This window comes from Pseudophryne corroboree, chromosome 2 (assembly GCF_028390025.1).
Source record: "Pseudophryne corroboree isolate aPseCor3 chromosome 2, aPseCor3.hap2, whole genome shotgun sequence".
In the NCBI taxonomy this organism is placed as follows: Eukaryota; Metazoa; Chordata; class Amphibia; order Anura; family Myobatrachidae; genus Pseudophryne; species Pseudophryne corroboree.
The window spans coordinates 345004269-345030023 of NC_086445.1; the positions used below are offsets into that span (position 1 = coordinate 345004269).

Consider the following 25755-nt stretch of genomic DNA (forward strand, 5'->3'; position numbering starts at 1 on the left):
AAAGATACCCGAAGTTAGCAGATGCTCATATGACCTAGCATACTAAGAGGGGCTGTTTGGCGTGACTGCAGCTAAGGATACATCTGTAGGTAAAGGACATAAAGAAAGAGTGGTTATAAAAAGATTACATTCAGACTGGACAAGGGGCCTAATTCAGAACTGATCGTAGCAGCAAATGGGCAAAACCATGTGCACTGCAGGTGGGGCAGATATAACATTTGCAGAGAGAGTTAGATTTGGGTGGGTTATATTGTTTCTGTGCAGGGTAAATACTGGCTGCTTTATTTTTACACTGCAGTTTAGATTTCAGTTTGAACACACCCCACCCAAATCTAACTCTCTCTGCACATGTTATATCTGCCCCCCTGCAGTGCACATGGTTTTGCCCATTAGCTAACAAATTTGCTGCTGCGACTAGGTCTGAATTAGGCCCTAAATGTATTACTGGCAGTATTGGCTAATGACAGTTAGGTAATGTAGAAATAATAAGATGGCGCAGGATACAAACTTGCTGCACAAAAATGTAGGACAGTGTAAAGGCAGATGAATGTGTCATGCATATAGGCTGTGATAATAACTTGGCTCCTTACAAATGAAATATATTTGGAAAAACAAGAATAACTGAAAGGACTTAAGGGCCCTACACATTTGGTAACCCACCGCCGAGCTGCCCGACGGACGATACGGCAGACGGGCTACCCGGCGGTGCGGGGGAGGTGATGGGGGGAGTGAAGTTTCTTCACTCATCCCGTCACCCGGCTCCATAGCACTCCACGCAAATATGGACAATCTCGTCCATATTGGCCTGCATGCATAAGTGACGGGGCACCAACGATTAACGAGAGCGGGGCCACGCATCGTTAATTGTTGGTGCCTACACACAGAACGATATGAACGAGTTCTCCTTCATTTATGAACGAGATCGTTCATATCGTTCTGTTTTATCTGCCAGTGTGTAGGGCCCTTTAGATTTGGGTGTGGTGTGTTCAAACTGAAATCTAAATTGCAGTATAAAAATAAAGCAGCCAGTATTTACCCTGCACAGAAACAAAATAATTCACCCAAATCTAACTCTCTCTGCAAATGTTATATCTGCCCCCCCTGCAGTGCACATGGGCCCTCATTCCGAGTTGATCGATAGCTGCCGTTGTTCGCTGCGTAGCAATCAGTTAAAAAAACGGCAATACTGCGCATGCTTATGCAGCGCAATGCGCACACGTGGCGTATGGGTACAATGGCCATCGTGGTTTTGCACAGGTTCTAGCTACGCTTTCAGTCGCACTGGCGGACGCAAGGAGATTGACAAGAAGTAGGAGTTTCTGGGTGTCAACTGACCGTTTTCTGGGAGTGTTTGGAAAAACGCAGGCGTGGCCGGGTGTTTGCTGGGCGAGTATCTGACGTCATTACCGTGTCATTCGTCACAGCAATAATCGCACAGAATAAGTAACTACAGGGCTGGTCTTGTTTTGCACAAAATGTGTTTGCAGCTGCTCTGCTGCACAGGCGTTCGCACTCCTGCAAAGCGAAAATACACTCCCCCGTGGGCGGCGACAATGCTAAAAGTAGCTAGCAAGCGATCAACACGGAATGAGGACCATGGTTTTGCCCAACTGCTAACAAATTTGCTGCTGCGATCAACTCTGAATTACCCCCATAGTCCCAAGTACTGGAAAGAGTTTCATTCTGCTCCATTAATAGCTAGTTCTCTCTGCTCCATTAATAGCTGGCTCCCTCTGCTCTTGAGTGGTTCCATCAACATCTGGGAAGTATTACAGCTTTCAGGACAGTTTCCTCATTGACTTGGTATGCCCTGAGTTTAGTGTAGTAGGTTCTTTGCCTCACTCCAATAGGTAATTTCTAGAACAATTAATATTCCAAATGCTGTATATAAATTAGTGATGAGCGGGTTCGGTTTCTCGGAAACCGAACCCCCCCGAACTTCACCCTTTTTACACGGGTCCGAGCCATACTCGGATTCTCCCATATGGCTCGGTTAACCCGAGCGCGCCCGAACGTCATCATCCCGCTGTCGGATTCTCGCGAGATTCGGATTCTATATAAGCAGCCGCGCGTCGCCGCCATTTTCACTCGTGCATTGGAAATGTTAGGGAGAGGACGTGGCTGGCGTCCTCTCCGTTATTGTTGAACTTGATTGTGCTTTATTGCTTAATTGTGGGGAGGACTGGGGAGCAGCTGTATAATATAGGAGGAGTACAGTGCAGAGTTTTGCTGATCAGTGACCACCAGTTTTATCCGTTCTCTGCCTGAAAAAAACGCTCCTTATCTGTGCTCAGTGTGCTGCATATATCTGTGCTCACACTGCTAAATTGTGGAGACTGGGGAGCAGCTGTATTATATAGCAGGAGTACAGTGCAGAGTTTTGCTGACAGTGACCACCAGTATATGTTGTCTGCCTGAAAAACACTCCATATCTGTGCTGTGTGCTGCTTTATTGTGGGGACTGGGGACCACCAGTATAATATTATATAGCAGGAGTACAGTACAGAGTTTTGCTGACCAGTGACCACCAGTATATAATATAAAGCATTACGGTACAGTAGGCCACTGCTGTACCTACCTCTGTGTCGTCAAGTATACTATCCATCTACATTCTATACCTGTGGTGCATTTCAGTTGTGCAGTTTGCTGACACAGTGACCACCAGTATATATAGCAGTACGGTACGGAAGGCCACTGCTGTACCTACCTCTGTGTCGTCATTAAGTATACTATCCATCTACATTCTATACCTGTGGTGCATTTTTGTTTTGCAGTTTGCTGACACAGTGACCACCAGTATACTATATATAGCAGTACGGTATGGAAGGCCACTGCTGTACCTACCTCTGTGTCGTCATTAAGTATACTATCCATCTACATTCTATACCTGTGGTGCATTTTAGTTTTGCAGTTTGCTGACACAGTGACCACCAGTATATATAGCAGTACGGTACGGAAGGCCACTGCTGTACCTACCTCTGTGTCGTCATTAAGTATACTATCCATCTACATTCTATACCTGTGGTGCATTTTAGTTGTGCGCAGTATATATAGTAGTAGGCCATTGCTATTGATACTGGCATATAATTCCACACATTAAAAAATGGAGAACAAAAATGTGGAGGGTAAAATAGGGAAAGATCAAGATCCACTTCCACCTCGTGCTAAAGCTGCTGCAACTAGTCATGGCCGAGACGATGAAATGCCATCAACGTCGTCTGCCAAGGCCGATGCCCAATGTCATAGTAGAGAGCATGTAAAATCCAAAAAACAAAAGTTCAGAAAAATGACCCAAAAATCAAAATTGAAAGCGTCTGATGAGAAGCGTAAACTTGCCAATATGCCATTTACGACACGGAGTGGCAAGGAACGGCTGAGGCCCTGGCCTATGTTCATGGCTAGTGGTTCAGATTCACATGAGGATGGAAGCACTCATCCTCTCGCTAGAAAAATGAAAAGACTTAAGCTGGCATAAGCACAGCAAAGAACTGTGCATTCTTCTAAATCACAAATCCCCAAGGAGAGTCCAATTGTGTCGGTTACGATGCCTGACCTTCCCAACACTGGACGGGAAGAGCTTGCGCCTTCCACCATTTGCACGCCCCCTGCAAGTGCTGGAAGGAGCACCCGCAGTCCAGTTCCTGATAGTCAAATTGAAGATGGCACTGTTGAAGTACACCAGGATGAAGATATGGGTGTTGCTGGCGCTGGGGAGGAAATTGACAAGGAGGATTCTGATGGTGAGGTGGTTTGTTTAAGTCAGGCACCCGGGGAGACACCTGTTGTCCGTGGGACGAATATGGCCATTGACATGCCTGGTCAAAATACAAAAAAAATCAGCTCTTCGGTGTGGAATTATTTCAACACAAATGCGGACAACAGGTGTCAAGCCGTGTGTTGCCTTTGTCAAGCTGTAATAAGTAGGGGTAAGGACGTTAACCACCTCGGAACATCCTCCCTTATACGTCACCTGCAGCGCATTCATCATAAGTCAGTGACAAGTTCAAAAACTTTGGATGACAGCGGAAGCAGTCCACTGACCACTAAATCCCTTCCTCTTGTAACCAAGCTCCTGCAAACCACACCACCAACTCCCTCAGTGTCAATTTCCTCCTTACCCAGGAAAGCCAATAGTCCTGCAGGCCATGTCACTGGCAAGTCTGACGAGTCCTCTCCTGCCTGGGATTCCTCCGATGCATCCTTGAGTGTAACGCCTACTGCTGCTGGCGCTGCTGTTGTTGCTGCTGGGAGTCGATCGTCATCCCAGAGGGGAAGTCGGAAGACCACTTGTACTACTTCCAGTAAGCAATTGACTGTCCAACAGTCCTTTGCGAGGAAGATGAAATATCACAGCAGTTATCCTGCTGCAAAGCAGATAACTCAGGCCTTGGCAGCCTGGGCGGTGAGAAACGTGGTTCCGGTATCCACCGTTAATTCAGAGGCAACTAGAGACTTGATTGAGGTACTGTGTCCCCGGTACCAGATACCATTTCTCTAGGCAGGCGATACCGAAAATGTACACAGACCTCAGAAAAAGAGTCACCAGTGTCCTAAAAAATGCAGTTGTACCCAATGTCCACTTAACCACGGACATGTGGACAAGTGGAGCAGGGCAGACTCAGGACTATATGACTGTGACAGCCCACTGGGTAGATGTATTGCCTCCCGCAGCAAGAACAGCAGCGGCGGCACCAGTAGCAGCATCTCGCAAACGCCAACTCGTTCCTAGGCAGGCTACGCTTTGTATCACCGCTTTCCAGAAGAGGCACACAGCTGACAACCTCTTACGGAAACTGAGGAAGATCATCGCAGAATGGCTTACCCCAATTGGACTCTCCTGGGGATTTGTGACATCGGACAACGCCAGCAATATTGTGCGTGCATTACATCTGGGCAAATTCCAGCACGTCCCATGTTTTGCACATACATTAAATTTGGTGGTGCAGAATTATTTAAAAAACGACAGGGGCGTGCAAGAGATGCTGTCGGTGGCCCGAAGAATTGCGGGCCACTTTCGGCATTCAGCCACCGCGTACAGAAGACTGGAGCACCACCAAACAATCCTGAACCTGCCCTGCCATCATCTGCAGCAAGAGGTGGTAACGAGGTGGAATTCAACCCTCTATATGCTTCAGAGGATGGAGGAGCAGCAAAAGGCCATTCAAGCCTATACATCTGCCCACGATATAGGCAAAGGAGGGGGAATGCACCTGACTCAAGCGCAGTGGAGAATGATTTCAACGTTGTGCAAGGTTCTGCAACCCTTTGAACTTGCCACACGTGAAGTCAGTTCAGACACTGCCAGCCTGAGTCAGGTCGTTCCCCTCATCAGGCTTTTGCAGAAGAAGCTGGAGACATTGAAGGAGGAGCTAAAACAGAGCGATTCCGCTAGGCATGTGGGACTTGTGGATGGAGCCCTTAATTCGCTTAACCAGGATTCACAGGTGGTCAATCTGTTGAAATCAGAGCACTACATTTTGGCCACCGTGCTCGATCCTAGATTTAAAACCTACGTTGTATCTCTCTTTCCGGCAGACACAAGTCTGCAGAGGTTCAAAGACCTGCTGGTGAGAAAATTGTCAAGTCAAGCGGAACGTGACCCGTCAACATCTCCTCCTTCACATTTTCCCGCAACTGGGGGTGCGAGGAAAAGGCTAAGAATACCGAGCCCACCCGCTGGCGGTGATGCAGGGCAGTCTGGAGCGAGTGCTGACATCTGGTCCGGACTGAAGGACCTGCCAACGATTACTGACATGTCGTCTACTGTCACTGCATATGATTCTCTCACCATTGAAAGGATTATATGAGTGACCGCATCCAAGTAGGCACGTCAGGCAGTCCGTACGTATACTGGCAGGAAAAAGAGGCAATTTGGAGGCCCTTGCACAAACTGGCTTTATTCTACCTAAGTTGCCCTCCCTCCAGTGTGTACTCCGAAAGAGTGTTTAGTGCAGCCGCTCACCTTGTCAGCAATCGGCGTACGAGGTTACTTCCAGAAATGTGGAGAAGATGATGTTCATCAAAATTAATTTTCTCTAACGTCCTAGTGGATGCTGGGAACTCCGTAAGGACCATGGGGAATAGCGGGCTCCGAAGGAGGCTGGGCATTCTAGAAAGATTTATGACTACCTGGTGTGCACTGGCTCCTCCCACTATGACCCTCCTCCAAGCCTCAGTTAGATCTTGTGCCCGGCCGAGGTTGGATGCACACTAGGGGCTCTCCTGAGCCCTTAGAAAGAAAGTATAGATTTAGGTTTTTTATTTTCAGTGAGACCTGCTGGCAACAGGCTCACTGCAGCGAGGGACTAAGGGGAGAAGAAGCGAACTCGCCTGCTTGCAGCCGGATTGGGCTTCTTAGGCTACTGGACACCATAAGCTCCAGAGGGATCGACCGCAGGCCCAGTCCTTGGTGTTCGGTCCCGGAGCCGCGCCGCCGTCCCCCTTACAGAGCCAGAAGCAAGAAGAGGTCCGGAAAAACGGCGGCAGAAGACATCAGTCTTCACCAAGGTAGCGCACAGCACTGCAGCTGTGCGCCATTGCTCCTCATGCACACCACACACTCCGGTCACTGAGGGTGCAGGGCGCTGGGGGGGGGGGGGGGGCGCCCTGAGCAGCAATATAAACACCTTGGCTGGCAAAAATACATCACATATAACCCCCAGGGCTATATGGATGTATATTAACCCCTGCCAGATTCCATAAAAATGCGGGAGAAAAGGCTGCGAAAAAGGGGCGGAGCCTATCTCCTCAGCACACTGGCGCCATTTTTCCCTCACAGCTCCGTTGGAGGGAAGCTCCCTGGCTCTCCCCTGCAGTCTACACTACAGAACAGGGTTAAAACAGAGAGGGGGGGGCACTAAATTTAGGCGCAGTATAAATTATATAAAAGCAGCTATAGGGGACATAACTCAGTTAGTCCCTGCATTATATAGCGCTCTGGTGTGTGCTGGCATACTCTCACTCTGTCCCCCCAAAGGGCTTTTGTGGGTCCTGTCCTCATTGGAGCATTCCTTGTGTGTGTGCGGTGTGTCGGTACGGCTGTGTCGACAGGTTTGATGAGGAGACTTATGTGGAGGCGGAGCAGATGCCGATAAATGAGATGTCGCCCCTGTGGGCCGACACCAGAGTGGATGGATAGGTGGAAGGTATTAACCGACAGTGTCAACTCCTTACATAAAAGGCTGGATGACGTAACAGCTATGGGACAGCCGGCTTCTCAGTCCGCGCCTGCCCAGACGTCTCAAAGGCCATCAACGCTCCCTCAGATGGCAGACACAGATGTCGACACGGAGTCTGACTCCAGTGTCGACGAGGTTGAGACATATACACAATCCACTAGGAACATCCGTTACATGATCCCGGCAATATAAAATGTGTTACACATTTCTTACATTAACCCAAGTACCACTAAAAACAAAGGGTTTTATGTGTGGGGAGAAAAAGCAGGCAGTGTTTTGTTCCCCCATCAAATGAGTGAATGAAGTGTGAAAAAGCGTGGGTTTCCCCGATAAGAAACTGGTAATTTCTAACAAGTTACTGATGGCGTACCCTTTCCCGCCAGAGGATAAGTTACGCTGGGAGATATCACCTAGGGTGGATAAGGCGCTCACACGTTTGTCAAGGTGGCACTGCCCTCTTAGGATACGGCCACTTTGAAGGTACCTGCTGATAAATAGCAGGAGGCTATCCTGAAGTCTGTAATTACACACTCGGGTACTAGACTGAGACCTGCAGACTGCTGCAGCGTGGTCTGTACCCCTTTCAAACAGGGATACTATTTTGCGAACATAAGACGTCGTCTTATATATGAGGGATGCACAGAGGAATATTTTGCCGGCTGGCATCCTGAATTATTGCAATGTCCATTCTGTCAGGAGGGTATTGGAGACCTGACACTGGACAGGTGATGCTGACTTTAAAAGGCACATAGAGCCTTATAAGGGTGAGGAATTGGTTGGGGATGGTCTCTGGGACCTCGTATCCACAGCAACAGCTGGGATGAAAATATTTTACCTCAGGTTTCCTCACAGCCTAAGAAACGCACTGTATTATCAGGTACAGTCCTTTCGGCTTCAAAAAAGGTCAAACGAGGGAAGAGGGAAAAAGCTGCACCAGCAGCCAGTCCCCAGAATCAAAATTCTTCCCCTGCTTCCTCTGAGTCCACCGCATGACGCGGGGGCTCCACAGGCGTAGCCAGGTACGGTGGGGGGCCGCCTCAAAAATTTCAGCGATCAGTGGGCTCGCTCACAGGTGGATCCCTGGATCCTTCAAGTAGTATCTCAGGGGTACAAGCTGGAAGTCGAGGCGTCTCCCCCCCGCCGTTTACTCAAATCTGCCTTGCCGACAACTCCCTCAGGCAGGGAGGCTGTGCTAGAGGCAATTCACAAGCTGTATTCCCAGCAGGTGATAGTCAAGGTGCCCCTACTTCAACAAGGACGGGGTTACTATTCCACACTGTTTGTGGTACCGAAACCAGCCGGTTCGGTGAGACCCATTTTAAAATGGAAATCCTTGAACACTTACATAACAAAGTTCAAGATGGAATCGCTCAGGGCGGTTATTGCAAGCCTGGATGAGGGGGATTACATGGTATCCCTGGACATCAAGGATGCTTACCTGCATGTCCCTATTTACCTTCCTCACCAGGAGTACCTCAGATTGTGGTACAGGTTTGCCATTACCAATTCCAGACACTACCGTTTGGACTGTCCACGGCACCGAGGGTGTTTACCAAGGTAATTGGCAGAAATGATGATACTCCTTCAAAAAAAAAGGGAGTTTTTATTTATCCCATACTTGGACGATCTCCTTATAAAGGCAAGGTCCAGGGAGCAGTTACTGGTCGGAGTAGCACTATCTCAGGAGGTGCTACAACAGCATGGCTGGATTCTGAACATTCCAAAGTCACAGCTGGTTCCTTCCACTCGCTTACTGTTCCTGGGGATGATTTTGGACACAGAACAGAAAAAAGTGTTTCTCCCGCAGGAGAAAGCCAAGGAGCTGTCATCTCTAGTCAGAGACCTCCTAAAACCAAAAAGGGTATCGGTGCATCGTTGCACACGAGTCCTGGGAAAAATGGTGGCTTCATACGAAGCAATTCCATTCGGCAGGTTCCATGCGAGGACCTTCCAGTGAGACCTCTTAGATAAGTGGTCGGGATCGCATCTTCAAATGCATCAAATGATAACCCTGTCTCCAAGGACCAGGGTGTCTCTACTGTGGTGGATGCAGGGTGCTCATCTTCTAGAGGGCCGCAGTTTCGGCATACAGGACTGGGTCCTGGTGACCACGGATGCCAGCCTTCAAGGCTGGGGAGCAGTCACACAGGGAAGAAACTTCCAGGGCCTATGGTCAAGTCAGGAGACTTCCCTACATATAAATTCTGGAACTGAGGGCCATTTACAATGCCCTAAGTCAGGCAAGACCCCTGCTTCAAAACCAGCCGGTACTGATACAGTCAGACAACATCACGGCAGTCGCCCATGTGACCCGACAGGGCGGCACAAGAAGCAGGATGGCGATGGCAGAAGCCACAAGGATTCTCCGATGGGCGGAAAATCTTGTACTAGCACTGTCAGCAGTGTTCATTCCGGGAGTGGACAACTGGGAAGCAGACTTCCTCAGCAGACACGACCTACACCCGGGAGAGTGGGGACTTCATCCAGAAGTCTTCCTGCTGTTGGTAAACCGTTGGGAAAGGCCACAGGTGGACATGGTGGTGTCCCGCCTCAACAAAAAGCTAAAGAGATATTGCGCCAGGTCAAGGGACCCTCAGGCGATAGCTGTGGACGCTCTAGTGACACCGTGGGTGTACCAGTCGGTTTATGTGTTTCCCTACTCTGCCTCTCATACCAAAGGTACTGAGAATAATAAGATGGCGAGGAGTAAGAACGATACTCGTGGTTCCGGATTGGCCAAGAAGGGCTTGGTACCCGGAACTTCAGGAAATGATATCAGAGGACCCATGGCCTCTGCCGCTCAGACAGGACCTGCTTCAGCAGGGGCCCTGTCTGTTCCAAGACTTACCGCGGCTGCGTTTGACGGCATGGCGGTTGAACACCGGATCCTAAAGGAAAAGGGTATTCCGGAAGAAGTCATTCCTACGCTTATTAAGGCCAGGAAAGATGTTACGGCAAAGCATTATCACCGCATATGGCGGAAATATGTTGCATGGTGCGAGGCCAAAAAGGCCCCAACAGAGGAATTTCAACTAGGTCGATTTCTGCATTTCCTGCAAGCAGGAGTGAATATGGGCCTAAAACTAGGCGCCATTAAAGTACAGATCTCGGCTCTGTCGATTTTCTTTCAAAAAGAACCTGCTTCAGTACCTGAAGTTCAGACATTTGTGAAAGGAGTGCTGCATATTCAGCCCCCATTTGTGCCTCCTGTGGCACCTTGGGATCTCAACGTGATGTTGAGTTTCTTAAAATCACATTGGTTTGAGCCACTAAAAACCGTGGATCTGAAATATCTCACGTGGAAAGTGGTCATGTTATTGGCCCTGGCTTCAGCCAGGCGAGTGTCAGAATTGGCGGCTTTATCATGTAAAAGCCCTTATCTGATTTTCCATATGGATAGGGCAGAATTGAGGACTCGTCCCCAGTTTCTCCCTAAGGTGGTGTCAGCGTTTCACCTGAACCAGCCTATTGTGGTGCCTGCGGCTACTAAGGATTTGGAGGACTCCAAGTTGCTAGACGTTGTCAGGGCCCTGAAAATATATGTTTCCAGGACGGCTGGAGTCAGAAAATCTGACTCGCTGTTTATCCTGTATGCACCCAACAAGCTGGGTGCTCCTGCTTCTAAGCAGTCTATTGCTCTCTGGATTTGTAGTACAATTCAGCTTGCACATTCTGTGGCAGGCATGCCACAGCCAAAATCTGTAAATGCCCATTCCACAAGGAAGGTGGGCTCATCTTGGGCGGCTGCCCGAGGGGTCTCGGCTTTACAACTTTGCAGAGCAGCTACTTGGTCAGGGGCAAACACGTTTGCAAAATTCTACAAATTTGATACCCTGGCTGAGGAGGACCTGGAGTTCTCTCATTCGGTGCTACAGAGTCATCCGCACTCTCCCGCCCGTTTGGGAGCTTTGGTGTAATCCCCATGGTCCTTACGAAGTTCCCAGCATCCACTAGGACGTTAGAGAAAATAAGAATTTACTCACCGGTAATTCTATTTCTCTTAGTCCGTAGTGGATGCTGGGCGCCCATCCCAAGTGCGGATTGTCTGCAATACTTGTAAATAGTTATTGTTAACTAAAGGGTTATTGTTGAGCCATCTGTTGAGAGGCTCAGTTGTTTTCATACTGTCAAACTGGATATAGTATCACGAGTTGTACGGTGTGATTGGTGTGGCTGGTAAGAGTCTTACCTGGGATTCTAAATCCTTCCTTATTATGTCTGCTCGTCCGGGCACAGTGTCCTAACTGAGGCTTGGAGGAGGGTCATAGTGGGAGGAGCCAGTGCACACCAGGTAGTCATAAATCTTTCTAGAGTGCCCAGCCTCCTTCGGAGCCCGCTATTCCCCATGGTCCTTACGGAGTTCCCAGCATCCACTACGGACTACGAGAAATAGAATTACCGGTGAGTAAATTCTTATTATAATCAATTCCTCCGTGGAGACATTCACCAGCAATTGCCTCCAGAAAGTACACAGGGATCTGAGATGGTGGATTCCAGTGAGGACGAATTAATAATCTGTGAGTAGGGGGATGTACACAGTGAAAGGGGTGAGGAATCGGAGGATGATGATGAGGACATCTTGCCTCTGTAGAGCCAGTTTGTGCAAGGAGAGATTGATTGCTTCTTTTTTGGTGGGGGCCCAAACCAACCAGTCATTTCAGTCACAGTCGTGTGGCAGACCCTGTCGCTGAAATGATGGGTTTGTTAAAGTGTGCATGTCCTGTTTATACAACATAAGGGTGGGTGGGAGGGCCCAAGGACAATTCCATCTTGCACCTCTTTTTTCTTTCATTTTTCTTTGCATCATGTGCTGTTTGGGGACAATTTTTGTGAAGTGCCATCCTGTCTGACATTGCAGTGCCACTCCTAGATGGGCCAGGTGTTGTTGTCGGCCACTTGTGTCGCTTAGCTTAGTCACACAGCGACCTTGGTGCGCCTCTTTTTTTCTTTGCATCATGTGCTGTTTGGGGACAATTTTTTTGAAGTGCCATCCTGTCTGACACTGCAGTGCCACTCCTAGATGGGCCAGGTGTTTGTGTAAGCCACCTGTGTCGCTTATCTTAGTCACACAGCGACCTTGGTGCGCCTCTTTTTTTTCTTTGCATCATGTGCTGTTTGGGGACTATTTTTTGAAGTGCCATCCTGCCTGCCACTGCAGTGCCACTCCTAGATGTGCCAGGTGTTTGTGTCGGCCACTTGTGTCGCTTAGCTTAGCCATCCAGCGACCTCGGTGCAAATTTTAGGACTAAAAATAATATTGTGAGGTGTTCAGAATAGACTGGAAATGAGTGGAAATTATGGTTATTGAGGTTAATAATACTATGGGATCAAAATGACCCCCAAATTCTATGATTTAAGCTGTTTTTTAGGGTTTTTTGAAAAAAAAACACCTGAATCCAAAACACACCCGAATCCGACAAAAAAATTTCGGTGAGGTTTTGCTAAAACGCGTCCGAATCCAAAACACGGCCGCTGAACCGAATCCAAAACCAAAACACAAAACCCGAAAAATGTCCGGTGCACATTATAAATGAGATAAATAACTTACATACTGTAGAATTATAGTGCTTCTGTTTACATAAATCCACTTTTGCTCTCTTTCACTCTCAGCAATAGGTGGCCCAGTTATGAAAGAGGTGCTCTTTCTACACCTCAGACACAGACTGACAGTTTGCTTTACAGAAATGTAGTGTGTGGATTAGTGGATTCCTACAGCAGAGCAGGGCTAGCTGCTAAACGTGGCACAAGCTTCAGCTGTGTGTATAGGGGTGGGGCTTTTATACTTCTAATTTTAAACAGAGCAGCAGGGAAATGGGAGGTTTAGCCAGGACAGTGTATTTATCGTCATGGTCCTTTGAGGAATTTTGGGTTTTAGTATTGCTTTAAATAATACCCAAGGCTTTATTGTAGCAGGAAGACAGGGCATAGTCTTACTTTATCATCACTGGATACACATAGAAAGCCTCACTTAGGACACACATGAGCCACAGACAAAAACATAGACGAGAGAGTGAGAATAACATCTGGTATGCATAAATCTGGCTCTGTTAGAATAGTACCTGCCCGTGCAATTTTACAACTCCAGACATTTTGTTGAGGCATTGGCGTATCTATAATCGGTGCGGTCCAAGGGATCCACACCGTGTACCCTACACCCACGTCTGCACTCCAACTGCAGCAGAAATCAATTGGGAAAATGGTGCAGTGGCCATTTTCTGCTGATTTGCATATGTGCAGTAGATATTAGGACCATGTTTCTAGAAACCTGCACAATACTACAGTCTACTGCCCCACAGAGAGGATGGTGCCTGCAGGGAGTCTGTTGAAGGGTATAAAGTTTTTCCAGCACATACAGATGCGTCCTTCCTCATCTCACCTCCGCAGCACATAGGGCGCATGAGACCTGCCAAGCGTCTTTTTCCCCCCCCAAAATGCATCTTTTTCGCATCGCTGTGCAAGTAAGATATACAAGCAGACTCTGCTGATTATCTGTATCTGCATACAAAATGCTATGTTACTATGTTGCATTTCATATGCACACAGAATATAGGCATCATGTTAATCAGCAGAGTCTGCTTTTCCATCTTATTTGCACAGCGATCTGAATAAGGCACATTTTCATAGGAAAATGCACAAAAACACGCAACACGCTTGGAGTTAGTAAACACACTCAAGAGTAGACTCAACTAGACGGGCTGACTGCAGCAACGATGAGGTAGGACACATCTGTGTGTTCAACTCTGGGGCTACCACATTTTATTTATTATTATTGATTAACAGTTATTTATGTAGCACACACATTCCACCGATCTTTACAGAGATTATTTCAGTCCTTCTCATCAGTGCCTGCTCCAGTGGTGCATACAATCTATGGGGCAGATGTATTAAGCCTGGAGAAGTGATAAGTGGAAGGTAATAACGCACCAGCCAATCAGCTCGTGCCATTTTTCAAACTGTAATGATTGGCTAGTGCGTTATCACCTTCCACTTATCACTTCTTTATCGCTTCTCCAGGCTTAATACATTTTACCCTATGGGGGTCATTCCAACCCGATCGCAGCATGCTTTCGTTCGCACAGCTGCGACCAGGTCACTACTGCGCACGCGCGGGTGGCCGTAATGCGCACGCGTGTCATTGCCCGGCGATGGCAACAACGCTAACAGCGTTAACAGCGGTCGCAGCGGCGATCGCAAGAAGATTGACTGCAGGAAGGTGTTAGGGGGCATGAACTAACCATTGGAGACCGTTTTCGGGGAGTGGTAAGAAAAACGCAGGCGTGTCCAGGCGAACGGAGGGCGGATATCTGAAGTGAAAGCCGAGCCCATCATCGCTGGATCCGTCGCACAGGGTAAGTATGTCCAGGGCTGGTCTTGTTTTGCAGGAAACATTCTTTAGCATAGCCGGGCTGCACAAGCGATCGCAGCCCTGCTATGCTAAAATACACTTCCCCATAGGCGGAGATTAGTTGATCGCACCAGCAGCAAAAAGTTGCTTGGTGCGATCAACTCGGAATGAGGACCTATATTCCATATGATATGGACACATAATGTGGGAGGAAACCAGAGCACCCAGGGAGACAAACCTACACATGCCACACGGGTGGGCCATGATTGGGAATCATGGCTCACATGACCACAGTGCTGTAAGGCAGTAATGCTACCGCTATGCCAACATTGCTTCATCTCTTGTTGCTCAACCTCTGCTGCCCCTCTCTGGCCACCGGCTCGCTGTGTAAACTCCTCTCTCACACAAAAATCTCTCAACCTCACCGCTCCGCTCTACATCTGCAGCCTCAATACCTTACACACCCCTTCCCATCTTATTTGCTCTGCTTATGATTGCTCTCTCACCTCCTCCCTGCTCTGCACTTCCTATTTTCACTTTCAGATTTTCTCACTGGTCACTCCTAACCTCTGAAATGCCCTCGCTCGTTCCGTCAGACTTTCATTCAGCTTCCTAGTCTTCAAGCGTGTACTAAAAATGTGTTAAAAACATTTTTCTATTCTAGCTTTCTACCCCTCCTTACTGTGAAGTCTTTGCCATGAAATCCTCATTGGGTCAACCCAATTATTCTATAGATTGTAAGTTTATATGAGTAGAGCCCTCACTCTTTATCTTATCAATATAATTATGCTAAATGCTCACTAATTATGTATCTATGTGAATTTATCTAGTGTTGGTATTAGTGTGTACTTATGTGTCTTGTTGTCCGGGAACAAAAGAGCCCTTGTAGCATCATAAAAACATGAATAAGCCATAGAAGCACAATTCCTTTTTATGAAGTCCAAAATGTACTGAGATGTATTTCATTTCGCCACTATGGCTTTAGCATTGATGACAATTTTTATGGCGACAATTAATTACCAAGTGGTGAGTTATGGGGCCCTTACTGTATATCAAGCCAAAATTAGGGCAATTCTCAATTCTACTGACGCTCGGGTCAAGGGATCAGAGAAATGCAACATGTATGACTTCCTTGACCAAAAACTGTTAGGGATCGGCGAGTCGGGGATTTTCAACCTGCTGTTTTTCCCTGATCCACTGACGGATCGCCAATCAACAGTGGCTGCCGATTGGCAAATCAAATAGCAAGTATATTATACTGTTGTATATTGGCTCTCTTTTACCATTAACTATTGATGTAAGAGTTTTCAAAACTGAAAGACCGGTACACTTTAATATAATGGTCTAAGACTGGCTGTGGTACACTGTCTGTTTTGCTTTTATTTTTAAGCCAGTACACATTATGTTTATTGTGATGTGGACATGTCTCTGACGTTTTATGGATCATGGATTTGGTAGGATACAGCTAGGCAGCACATTCTTTTTGATTCAGGGAATGGACATCACATTGGCACAGTGGTAAACATTGCTACCTTACAGCTTTTAGTTCTGTTTCTGACCAAGTCACTATCTTTGAGGTCTTTCTTTTGTATAGAGACATACATTTGGGACGTCTCAATGTAAGTAAATATTAATCCATGGTTCTTGTTGTTACCCGAGGAGCACCCCTAGCAGATACGGTAAAAAGTGACCAGACCATTTTTTTTTGGCTTTGTTTATTAAATTCTACACACTGAATGTGCAATCCAAATTTTGATCCGATTGTCCTTTTGGGCGTTATCGTTCACGCAATGAAGCCACGCATCGGTAATGACATCATTGTCAACTCCCTGTACATCCCATTAGGGGATGTTTATTAAAATTCTAATTACGTAGTTTTCCAATTTCCCACCTGAAGAATACCTATGTTAAATTTCAGCTTTTTAACAAATCGGGAAGTAAGAATTAGTGATGAGTCAGTCAGTGTGTGAGGGCTTTTGCATTTATATATATATATGTAGATTATATCTAAATATATATCTTATATAAATATATATCTCATATATTAAGGGTGTGTACACACGGTGAGATATTTTCTTGAGATTTTGACTATATAGTCAAAATCTCAAGAAAAGTTAGTGCAGATCGCAAGGTGAAAGTCACCCTGTGATCCCGATTCGATCCCAATGCGCGGTCCCGCCAGGTCGGCATCGCAAGAAAAGATAGACTGTGCAGGCAAGTCAATCCTTGCTAGATAGGTGTACTATCTAGTTCATCTCACATGTCAATGACATCTCACATAAGCCAAAATCTCACATAAGCCAAAATCATAAGCACACATAGTCCATATCTCAAGAAAAGTTAGTCCAAATCTGTCCTATCTGGGTTCTGGGGAGTTCAGGGGAAATCGCAATAAAAAATCGGGCATAGCAAGGATCTCACCGTGTGTACACACCCTAAGTCAAATTAACGAGTTTTAAATTCCTAAACACCTAAATTCCTTGCCCATCTTTTGTGGTAAATACTGTATGTCCAGCATGATGCTGTTTACAAAAATATGAATACTTCAGTGAGGTAATCCCATTGTGTGTCTCTTATCTGAATAAATATTAAGCAGTATATACGACAATGTAAAATGGGAAACGTTAAATCTTGAAAAACTAACAGAATTATTTTTTCCCTCACAACAGCTCTAGAATGCTGCCACATTCTTTCCTTGCTTTGAACACGGGATTTGTGAGTCAAAGATATAAATAACCTTGATCAAACCATTTGAAACATAGCGATTTAGAAGGCTAACAGGCTCAGAAATCCCTTTATCATATATGGTACAGGTTGAGTATCCCTTATCCAAAATGCTTGGGACCAGAAGTATTTTGGATATCGGATTTTTCCGTATTTTGGAATAATTGCATACCATAATGAGATATCATGGCGATGGGACCGAAGTCTAAGCACAGAATACATTTATGTTTCTTATACACACAGCCTGAAGGTAATTTTTAGCCAATATTTTTAATAACTTTGTGCATTAAACAAAGTGTGTGCACATTCACACAATTAATTTATGTTTCATATACACCTTATACACACAGCCTGAAGGTCATTTAACAATATTTTTTAATAACTTTGTGTATTAAACAAGGTTTGTGCACATTGAGCCATCAGAAAACAAAGGTTTCACTATCTCTCACTCAAAAAATTCTGTATTTCGGAATATTTGGATATGGGATACTCAACCTGTATTAATGACTATCAAAAACTTTAACTGTCAGTCATATTTAGTAAAAAAAAAACATAGCCATGTCCTTAATTTGATCAACATAAAACTCTTTAAGAAGCAATTATTATAATAATAATAATTATTATTATTATTATTATTATTATTATTATTATTATTCTTTATTTATATGGCGCCACAAGGGTTCCGCAGCGCCCAATTACAGAGTACATAAGCAAATAATCAAAACAGGAAAACGGTGACTTACAGTTGAAGACAATATAGGAGAAGTACAGGGTAATTAAACATAGCTACATCAGCAGATGACACAAAAATAAGTATCAAGGTGGCTGAAAACCGCAAGATTTGGGGCAGCTGAGGATTATTAAAGTAAGCAAAGGATAGGCACATGAGGGAAGAGGGCTTACATTCTAAAGGGGAGGGGCAGACAGACAGGGGTGACACAGATGGGGTAGACCGAGCGTGGAACAGAGGGTTAGGATGAGATTTGGCTGGGTTTGTAAATGGGAGAGGAGTGGGTGAGGGCTTTGTTAGTGAGTGTGAGAAGTTTGAATTGGATTCTGAAAGGGAAGGGGAGCCAGTGAAGGGTTTGTAGGAGAGGGCAGGTGGACATAGTGTGTTTAGTGAGGAAGCAATGTTGAAGCAGAAAAACTCAACGGGGTTCTCCATTTTACATAATACTAATGCTTCCAGTAGAAGTACCTCTGAGATGCCCACTATGTGCTCTACTTAACAGGACATGCACATGTAGCTGTGACCGCTGCTCATCAACTTCTGCGCTAATCTCTCCGTAGCAAGAGATCTGAGACATCCCAGAAAGCAATGCTTTCTGGGATGATTCACTAATGGTGTAAATTCATATCATCTTTGTGGGTTTGTGTTCACTTCTATACCCCACTCACCTAAGGGGAGAATAAGAAATAGACCATTTTATCCTAACCTGATTGGGCGCTGTAAGCAAGCACATATCTAGTAAGCTCATACATATATGTGTACATTATCACTTTTAGTAAATCATACCCATGGCTGTGCAACATCAGATCTCCTTCCATGGATGGAACTTAGCAGTGCCCAAGGTGATTGACAGAGATCCTGATAATACTGTATGTGAATGCAAGAACCCTGGAAAGTTTAATAAATTACAGGAGTAAACTAGGATCTACTCCAATTAACTGGTAATGAAAAGGAGGCTGATTTAGCGCAAGAGTTAATTTAAATTGTAAAGACCCTTTAATGATTACCATAGCTGCCAACTAAACTGATTTAGGCAGGAAAGTTGTGATTGGAGGTGGTGTGTCCCGGCTTAACATTCGTGTTTCAGGCATATGCCACTGGTTCCTATGGCAATTCAGGAGATGAGGATGGGATATGATGTGCTATGGACCTACCCAAACACTGTGGTTGTCCCCCTTTTGGGTGTAAGCTTCCATACAGTACATGCTAGTTGTGCCAATTTGCAGCAGGTCAGTGTTTTGGAAGATTATGGCCAAAATATAAACTTCCAAGTTTAATATTACTTTCTAAAGCGAGTAGAAAATAGGGGGGGAAAGACTCCATGAGGGTGCCATTACATACTCGATTACTAGAGATCATTTTGTTCATCAAACTAGTGTACTGTAATGGGAACACCCCTAGCAATTTAGTTTATTTGAATTGTTGATAATGTGTTTTTAATAGCCCTTTTACACTAGAATCTCAGGTCCGACCTGGGAATTTGAACATTGGACAATCGCGGGTCTTACCCAGCTTCAGATCCCGTTTACACTGTATGTCGACCTGGGATATTCCTGGATTAGCACCGTTTACACTAAACCTAAAAGCCTATGGATGGCATTAAAATTTACTTTTCTCTGACGTCCTAGTGGATGCTGGGGACTCCGTAAGGACCATGGGGGGAATAGCGGCTCCGCAGGAGACTGGGCACAAAAGTAAAGCTTTAGAACTACCTGGTGTGCACTGGCTCCTCCCCCTATGACCCTCCTCCAAGCCTCAGTTAGATTTTTGTGCCCGAACGAGAAGGGTGCACACTAGGTGGCTCTCCTGAGCTGCTTAGTGAAAAGTTTAGTTTTAGGTTTTTTATGTTCAGTGAGACCTGCTGGCAACAGGCTCACTGCATCGAGGGACTAAGGGGAGAAGAAGCGAACTCACCTGCGTGCAGAGTGGATTGGGCTTCTTAGGCTACTGGACATTAGCTCCAGAGGGACCGATCACAGGCCCAGCCATGGATAGGTCCCAGAGCCGCGCCGCCGGCCCCCTTACAGAGCCAGAAGACAGAAGAGGTCCGGAAAATCGGCGGCAGAAGACGTCCTGTCTTCAACAAGGTAGCGCACAGCACTGCAGCTGTGCGCCATTGCTCTCAGCACACTTCACACTCCGGTCACTGAGGGTGCAGGGCGCTGGGGGGGGGGCGCCCTGAGACGCATTAAAAACACCTTGGATGGCAAAAAATGCATCACATATAGCTCCTGGGCTATATGGATGAATTTAACCCCTGCCAGAATACACAGAAAAACGGGAGATAAGGCCGCCGAGAAGGGGGCGGAGCCTATCTCCTCAGCACACTGGCGCCATTTTCCCTCACAGCTCCGTTGGAGGGAAGCTCCCTGGCTCTCCCCTGCAGTCACTACACTACAGAAAGGGTTAAAAAAGAGAGGGGGGCACTAATTACGCGCAGTATTTAAAATACAGCAGCTATAAGGGGAAAAACACTTATATAAGGTTATCCCTGTATATATATAGCGCTCTGGTGTGTGCTGGCAAACTCTCCCTCTGTCTCCCCAAAGGGCTAGTGGGGTCCTGTCCTCTATCAGAGCATTCCCTGTGTGTGTGCTGTGTGTCGGTACGTTTGTGTCGACATGTATGAGGAGAAAAATGATGTGGAGACGGAGCAGATTGCCTGTAATAGGGGGTCGACACCTGAGTGGATGAACTGTTGGAAGGAATTATGTGACAGTGTCAGCTCTGTATAAAAGACAGTGGTTGACATGAGACAGCCGGCTACTCAGCTTGTGCCTGTCCAGACGTCTCATAGGCCGTCAGGGGCTCTAAAGCGCCCGTTACCTCAGATGGCAGATATAGACGCCGACACGGATACTGACTCCAGTGTCGACGGTGAAGAGACAAATGTGACTTCCAGTAGGGCCACACGTTACATGATTGAGGCAATGAAAAATGTTTTACACATTTCTGATAATACGAGTACCACCAAAAAGGGGTATTATGTTCGGTGAGGAAAAACTACCTGTAGTTTTCCTGAATCTGAGAAATTAAATGAGGTGTGTGATGATGCGTGGGTTTCCCCCGATAACAACTGATAATTTCTAAAATGTTATTGGCATTATATCCTTTCCCGCAGAGGTTAGGGTGCGTTGGGAAACACCCCCTAGGGTGGATAAAGCGCTCACACGCTTGTAAGAACAAGGGCTCTACCCTCTCCTGAGATGGCCGCCCTTAAGGATCCTGCTGATAGAAAGCAGGAGGGTATCCTAAAATGTATTTACACACATACTGGTGTTATACTGCGACCAGCAATCGCCTCAGCCTGGATGTGCAGTGCTGGGTTGGCGTGGTCGGATTCCCTGACTGAAAATATTGATACCCTAGATAGGGACAGTATATTATTGCCTATAGAGCATTTAAAAGATGCATTTCTATATATGCGTGATGCACAGTGGAATATTTGCCGACTGGCATCAAGTCTAAGTGCGTTGTCCATTTCTGCCAGTAGAGGGTTATGGACACGACAGTGGTCAGGTGATGCGGATTCCAAACGGCATTTGGAAGTATTGCCTTATTAAGGGGAGGAGTTATTTGGGGTCGGTCTTTCAGACCTGGTGGCCACGGCAACAGCTGGGAAATCCACGTTTGTACCCCAGGTCGCCTCTCAACATAAGAAGACGCCGTATTATCAGGCGCAGTCTTTTCGTGGGCAAGCGGGCAAAAGGTTCCTCATTTCTGCCCCGTGACAGAGGGAGAGGAAAAAGGCTGCAGAAATCAGCCAGTTCCCAGGAACAGAAGCCCTCTCCCGCCTCTGCCAAGCCCTCAGTATGACGCTGGGGCTTTACAAGCAGAATCAGGCACGGTGGGGGCCCGTCTCAATGAATTTCAGCGCGCAGTGGGCTCACTCGCAAGTAGACCCCTGGATCCTTCAGGTGATATCTCAGGGGTACAAATTGGAATTCGAGACGTCTCCCCCTCGCCGTTTCCTAAAGTCGGCTTTACCGATGTCTCCTTCTGACAGGGAGGCAGTTTTGGAAGCCATTCACAAGCTGTATTCCCAGCAGGTGATAATCAAGGTACCCCTCCTGCAACAGGGAACGGGGTATTATTCCACACTGTTGTGGTACCGAAGCCGGACGGCTCGGTGAGACCGATTCTAAATCTAAAATCTTGAACACTTACATACGGAGGTTCAAATTCAAGATTGAGTCACTCAGAGCAGTGATTGCGAACCTGGAAGAAGGGGACTACATGATGTCTCGGGACATCAAGGATGCTTACCTTCATGTCCCAATTTACCCTTCTCACCAAGGGTACCTCAGGTTTATGGTACAGAACTGTCACTATCAGTTTCAGACGCTGCCGTATGGATGGTCCACGGCACCCCGGGTCTTTACCAAGGTAATGGCCGAAATGATGATACTCCTTCGAAGGAAGGGAATTTTAGTTATCCCTTACTTGGACGATTCCCTGATAAGGGTAAGATCCAGGGAACAGTTGGAGGTCGGTGTAGCACTATCTCAGGTAGTGTTGCGGCAGCACGATTGGATTCTCAATATTCCAAAATCGCAGCTGATTCCGACGACTCGTCGTCTGTTCCTAGGGATGATCCTGGACACAGTCCAGAAAAAGGTGTTTCTCCCGGAGGAGAAAGTCAGGGAGTTATCCGAGCTAGTCGGGAACCTCCTATAACCGAGCCAAGTCTCAGTACATCAATGAAAGGGTTCTGGGAAAAATGGTGGCTTCCTACGAAGCAATCCCATTCGGCAGATTCCACGCAAGAACTTTCCAGTGGGACCTGCTGGACAAATGGTCCGGGTCGCATCTTCAGATGCATCAGCGGATAACCCTGTCACCAAGCACAAGGGTGTCTCTTCTGTGGTGGTTGCAGAGTGCTCATCTTCTAGAGGGCCGCAGATTCGACATTCAGGACTGGGTCCTGGTGACCACGGATGCTAGCCTGCGAGGCTGGGGAGCAGTCACACAGGGAAGGAATTTCCAGAGCTTATGGTCAAGCCTGGAGACATCACTTCACATAAATATCCTGAAGCTAAGGGCCATTTACAATGCTCTAAGCTCAGCAAGACCTCTGCTTCAAGGTCACCCGGAGTTGATCCATTCGGACAACATCACGGCAGTCACCCACGTAAACAGACAGGGTGACACAAGAAGCAGGAGGGCAATGGCAGAAGCTGCAAGGATTCTTCGCTGGGCGGAAAATCATGTGATAGCACTGTCAGCAAGTGGGGACTTCACCCAGAAGTCTTCCACGTGTTTATAAAACTCGACAAGTATTGCGGCGGGTCAAGGGACCCTCCGGCAATAGCTGTAGACGTTCTGGTAACACAGTGGGTGTACCAGTCAGTGTATGTGTTCCCTCCTCTGCCTCTCATACCCAAGGTACTGAGAATTATAAGATGGAGAGGAGTAAGCACTATATTCGGGCTCCGGATTGGCCAAGAAGGACTTGGTAACCGGAACTCCAAGAGATGCTCACGGAGGATCCGTGGCCTCTACCTCTAAGAAGGGACCTGCTCCAGCAAGGACCCTGTCTGTTCCAAGACTTACCGCGACTGCGTTTGACGGCATGGCGGTTGAACGCCGGATCCTGAAGGAGAAAGGCATTCCGGATGAAGTCATTCCTATCCTGATCAAAGCCAGGAAAGATATAACCGCAAAACATTATCACCGCATTTGGCGAAAATATGTTGCGTGGTGCGAGGCCAGTAAGGCCCCGACGGAGGATTTTTCAACTAGGTCGATTCCTACATTTCCTGCAAACAGGAGTGTCTATGGGCCTGAAATGGGGGTCCATTAAGGTTCAAATTTCGGCCCTGTCAATTTTCTTCCAGAAAGAACTAGCTTCAGTCCCTGAAGTTCAGACGTTTGTGAAAGGGGTACTGTATATACAGCCTCCTTTTGTGCCTCCAGTGGCACCTTGGGATCTAAATGTAGTTTTTGGGTTCCAAAAGTCACATTGGTTTGAACCACTTAAATATGTGGAGTTAAAATATCTCACATGGAAAGTGGTCATGCTGTTGGCCCTGGCCTGGGCCAGGTGCGTGTCAGAATTGGCGGCTTTATCCTGTAAAAGCCCTCATCTGATTTTCCATTCGGACAGGGCGGAATTGAGGACTTGTCCTCAGTTTCTCCCTAAGGTGGTTTTCAGCGTTTCACCTGAATCAACCTATTGTGGTGCCTGCGGCTACTAGGGACTTGGAGGACTCCAAGTTGCTAGACGTTGTCAGGGCCCTGGAAATATAGGTTTCCAGGACGGCTGGAGTCAGAAAATCTGACTCGTTGTTTATTCTGTATGCACCCAACAAGCTGGGTGCTCCTGCTTCTAAGTAGACTATTGCTCGTTGGATTTGTAGTACAATTCAGCTTGCACATTCTGTGGCAGGCCTGCCACAGCCAAAATCTGTAAAAGCCCATTCCACAAGGAAGGTGGGCTCATCTTGGGCGGCTGCCCGAGGGGTCTCGGCTTTACAACTTTGCCGAGCAGCTACTTGGTCAGGAGCAAATACGTTTGTAAACTTCTACAAATTTGATACCCTGGCTGAGGAGGACCTGGAGTTCTCTCATTTGGTGCTGCAGAGTCATCCGCACTCTCCCGCCCGTTTGGGAGCTTTGGTATAATCCCCATGGTCCTTACGGAGTCCCCAGCATCCACTAGGACGTCAGAGAAAATAAGAATTTACTTACCGATAATTCTATTTCTCGTAGTCCGTAGTGGATGCTGGGCGCCCATCCCAAGTGCGGATTGTCTGCAATACTGGTACATAGTTATTGTTACCAAAAAAATCGGGTTATTGCTGTAGTGAGCCATCTTTTCTAGAGGCTCCTCTGTTATCATGCTGTTAACTGGGTTTAGATCACAAGTTATATGGTGTGATTGGTGTGGCTGGTATGAGTCTTACCCGGGATTCAAAATCCTTCCTTATTGTGTACGCTCGTCCGGGCACAGTATCCTAACTGAGGCTTGGAGGAGGGTCATAGGGGGAGGAGCCAGTGCACACCAGGTAGTTCTAAAGCTTTACTTTTGTGCCCAGTCTCCTGCGGAGCCGCTATTCCCCCCATGGTTTTTACGGAGTCCCCAGCATCCACTACGGACTACGAGAAATAGAATTATCGGTAAGTAAATTCTTATTTTTTTCATGCTCAAAAAGTCAGGCTGTGAGTCAGGTGAGCAGTATAGGGTGTAGGTCAGGCTGCGGCTGCCTTTCTGCCTGGGTGATGAACAGGGTGTGGGACATCCTGTGCTTGAGGCTGTATACCAGCTGCAGGTGGTTCAGACTGTCTGTGCCCATGTATTTCTCTAACGTCCTAAGTGGATGCTGGGGACTCCGTAAGGACCATGGGGAATAGCGGCTCCGCAGGAGACTGGGCACAAAAGTAAAGCTTTAGAACTACCTGGTGTGCACTGGCTCCTCCCCCTATGACCCTCCTCCAAGCCTCAGTTAGATTTTTGTGCCCGAACGAGAAGGGTGCACACTAGGTGGCTCTCCTGAGCTGCTTAGTGAAAAGTTTAGTTTTAGGTTTTTTATGTTCAGTGAGACCTGCTGGCAACAGGCTCACTGCATCGAGGGACTAAGGGGAGAAGAAGCGAACTCACCTGCGTGCAGAGTGGATTGGGCTTCTTAGGCTACTGGACATTAGCTCCAGAGGGACCGATCACAGGCCCAGCCATGGATAGGTCCCAGAGCCGCGCCGCCGGCCCCCTTATAGAGCCAGAAGACAGAAGAGGTCCGGAAAATCGGCGGCAGAAGACGTCCTGTCTTCAACAAGGTAGC

At 47.0% G+C, this 25755-nt stretch overlaps 1 protein-coding gene across 17 annotated transcripts in view; it reads left to right on the forward strand.

The window, feature by feature from the left end:
• MBNL2 (muscleblind like splicing regulator 2) overlaps nucleotides 1-25755 on the forward strand; it is a 363660-nt gene that overhangs the window by 233752 nt on the left and 104153 nt on the right. The window lies entirely within an intron of this gene.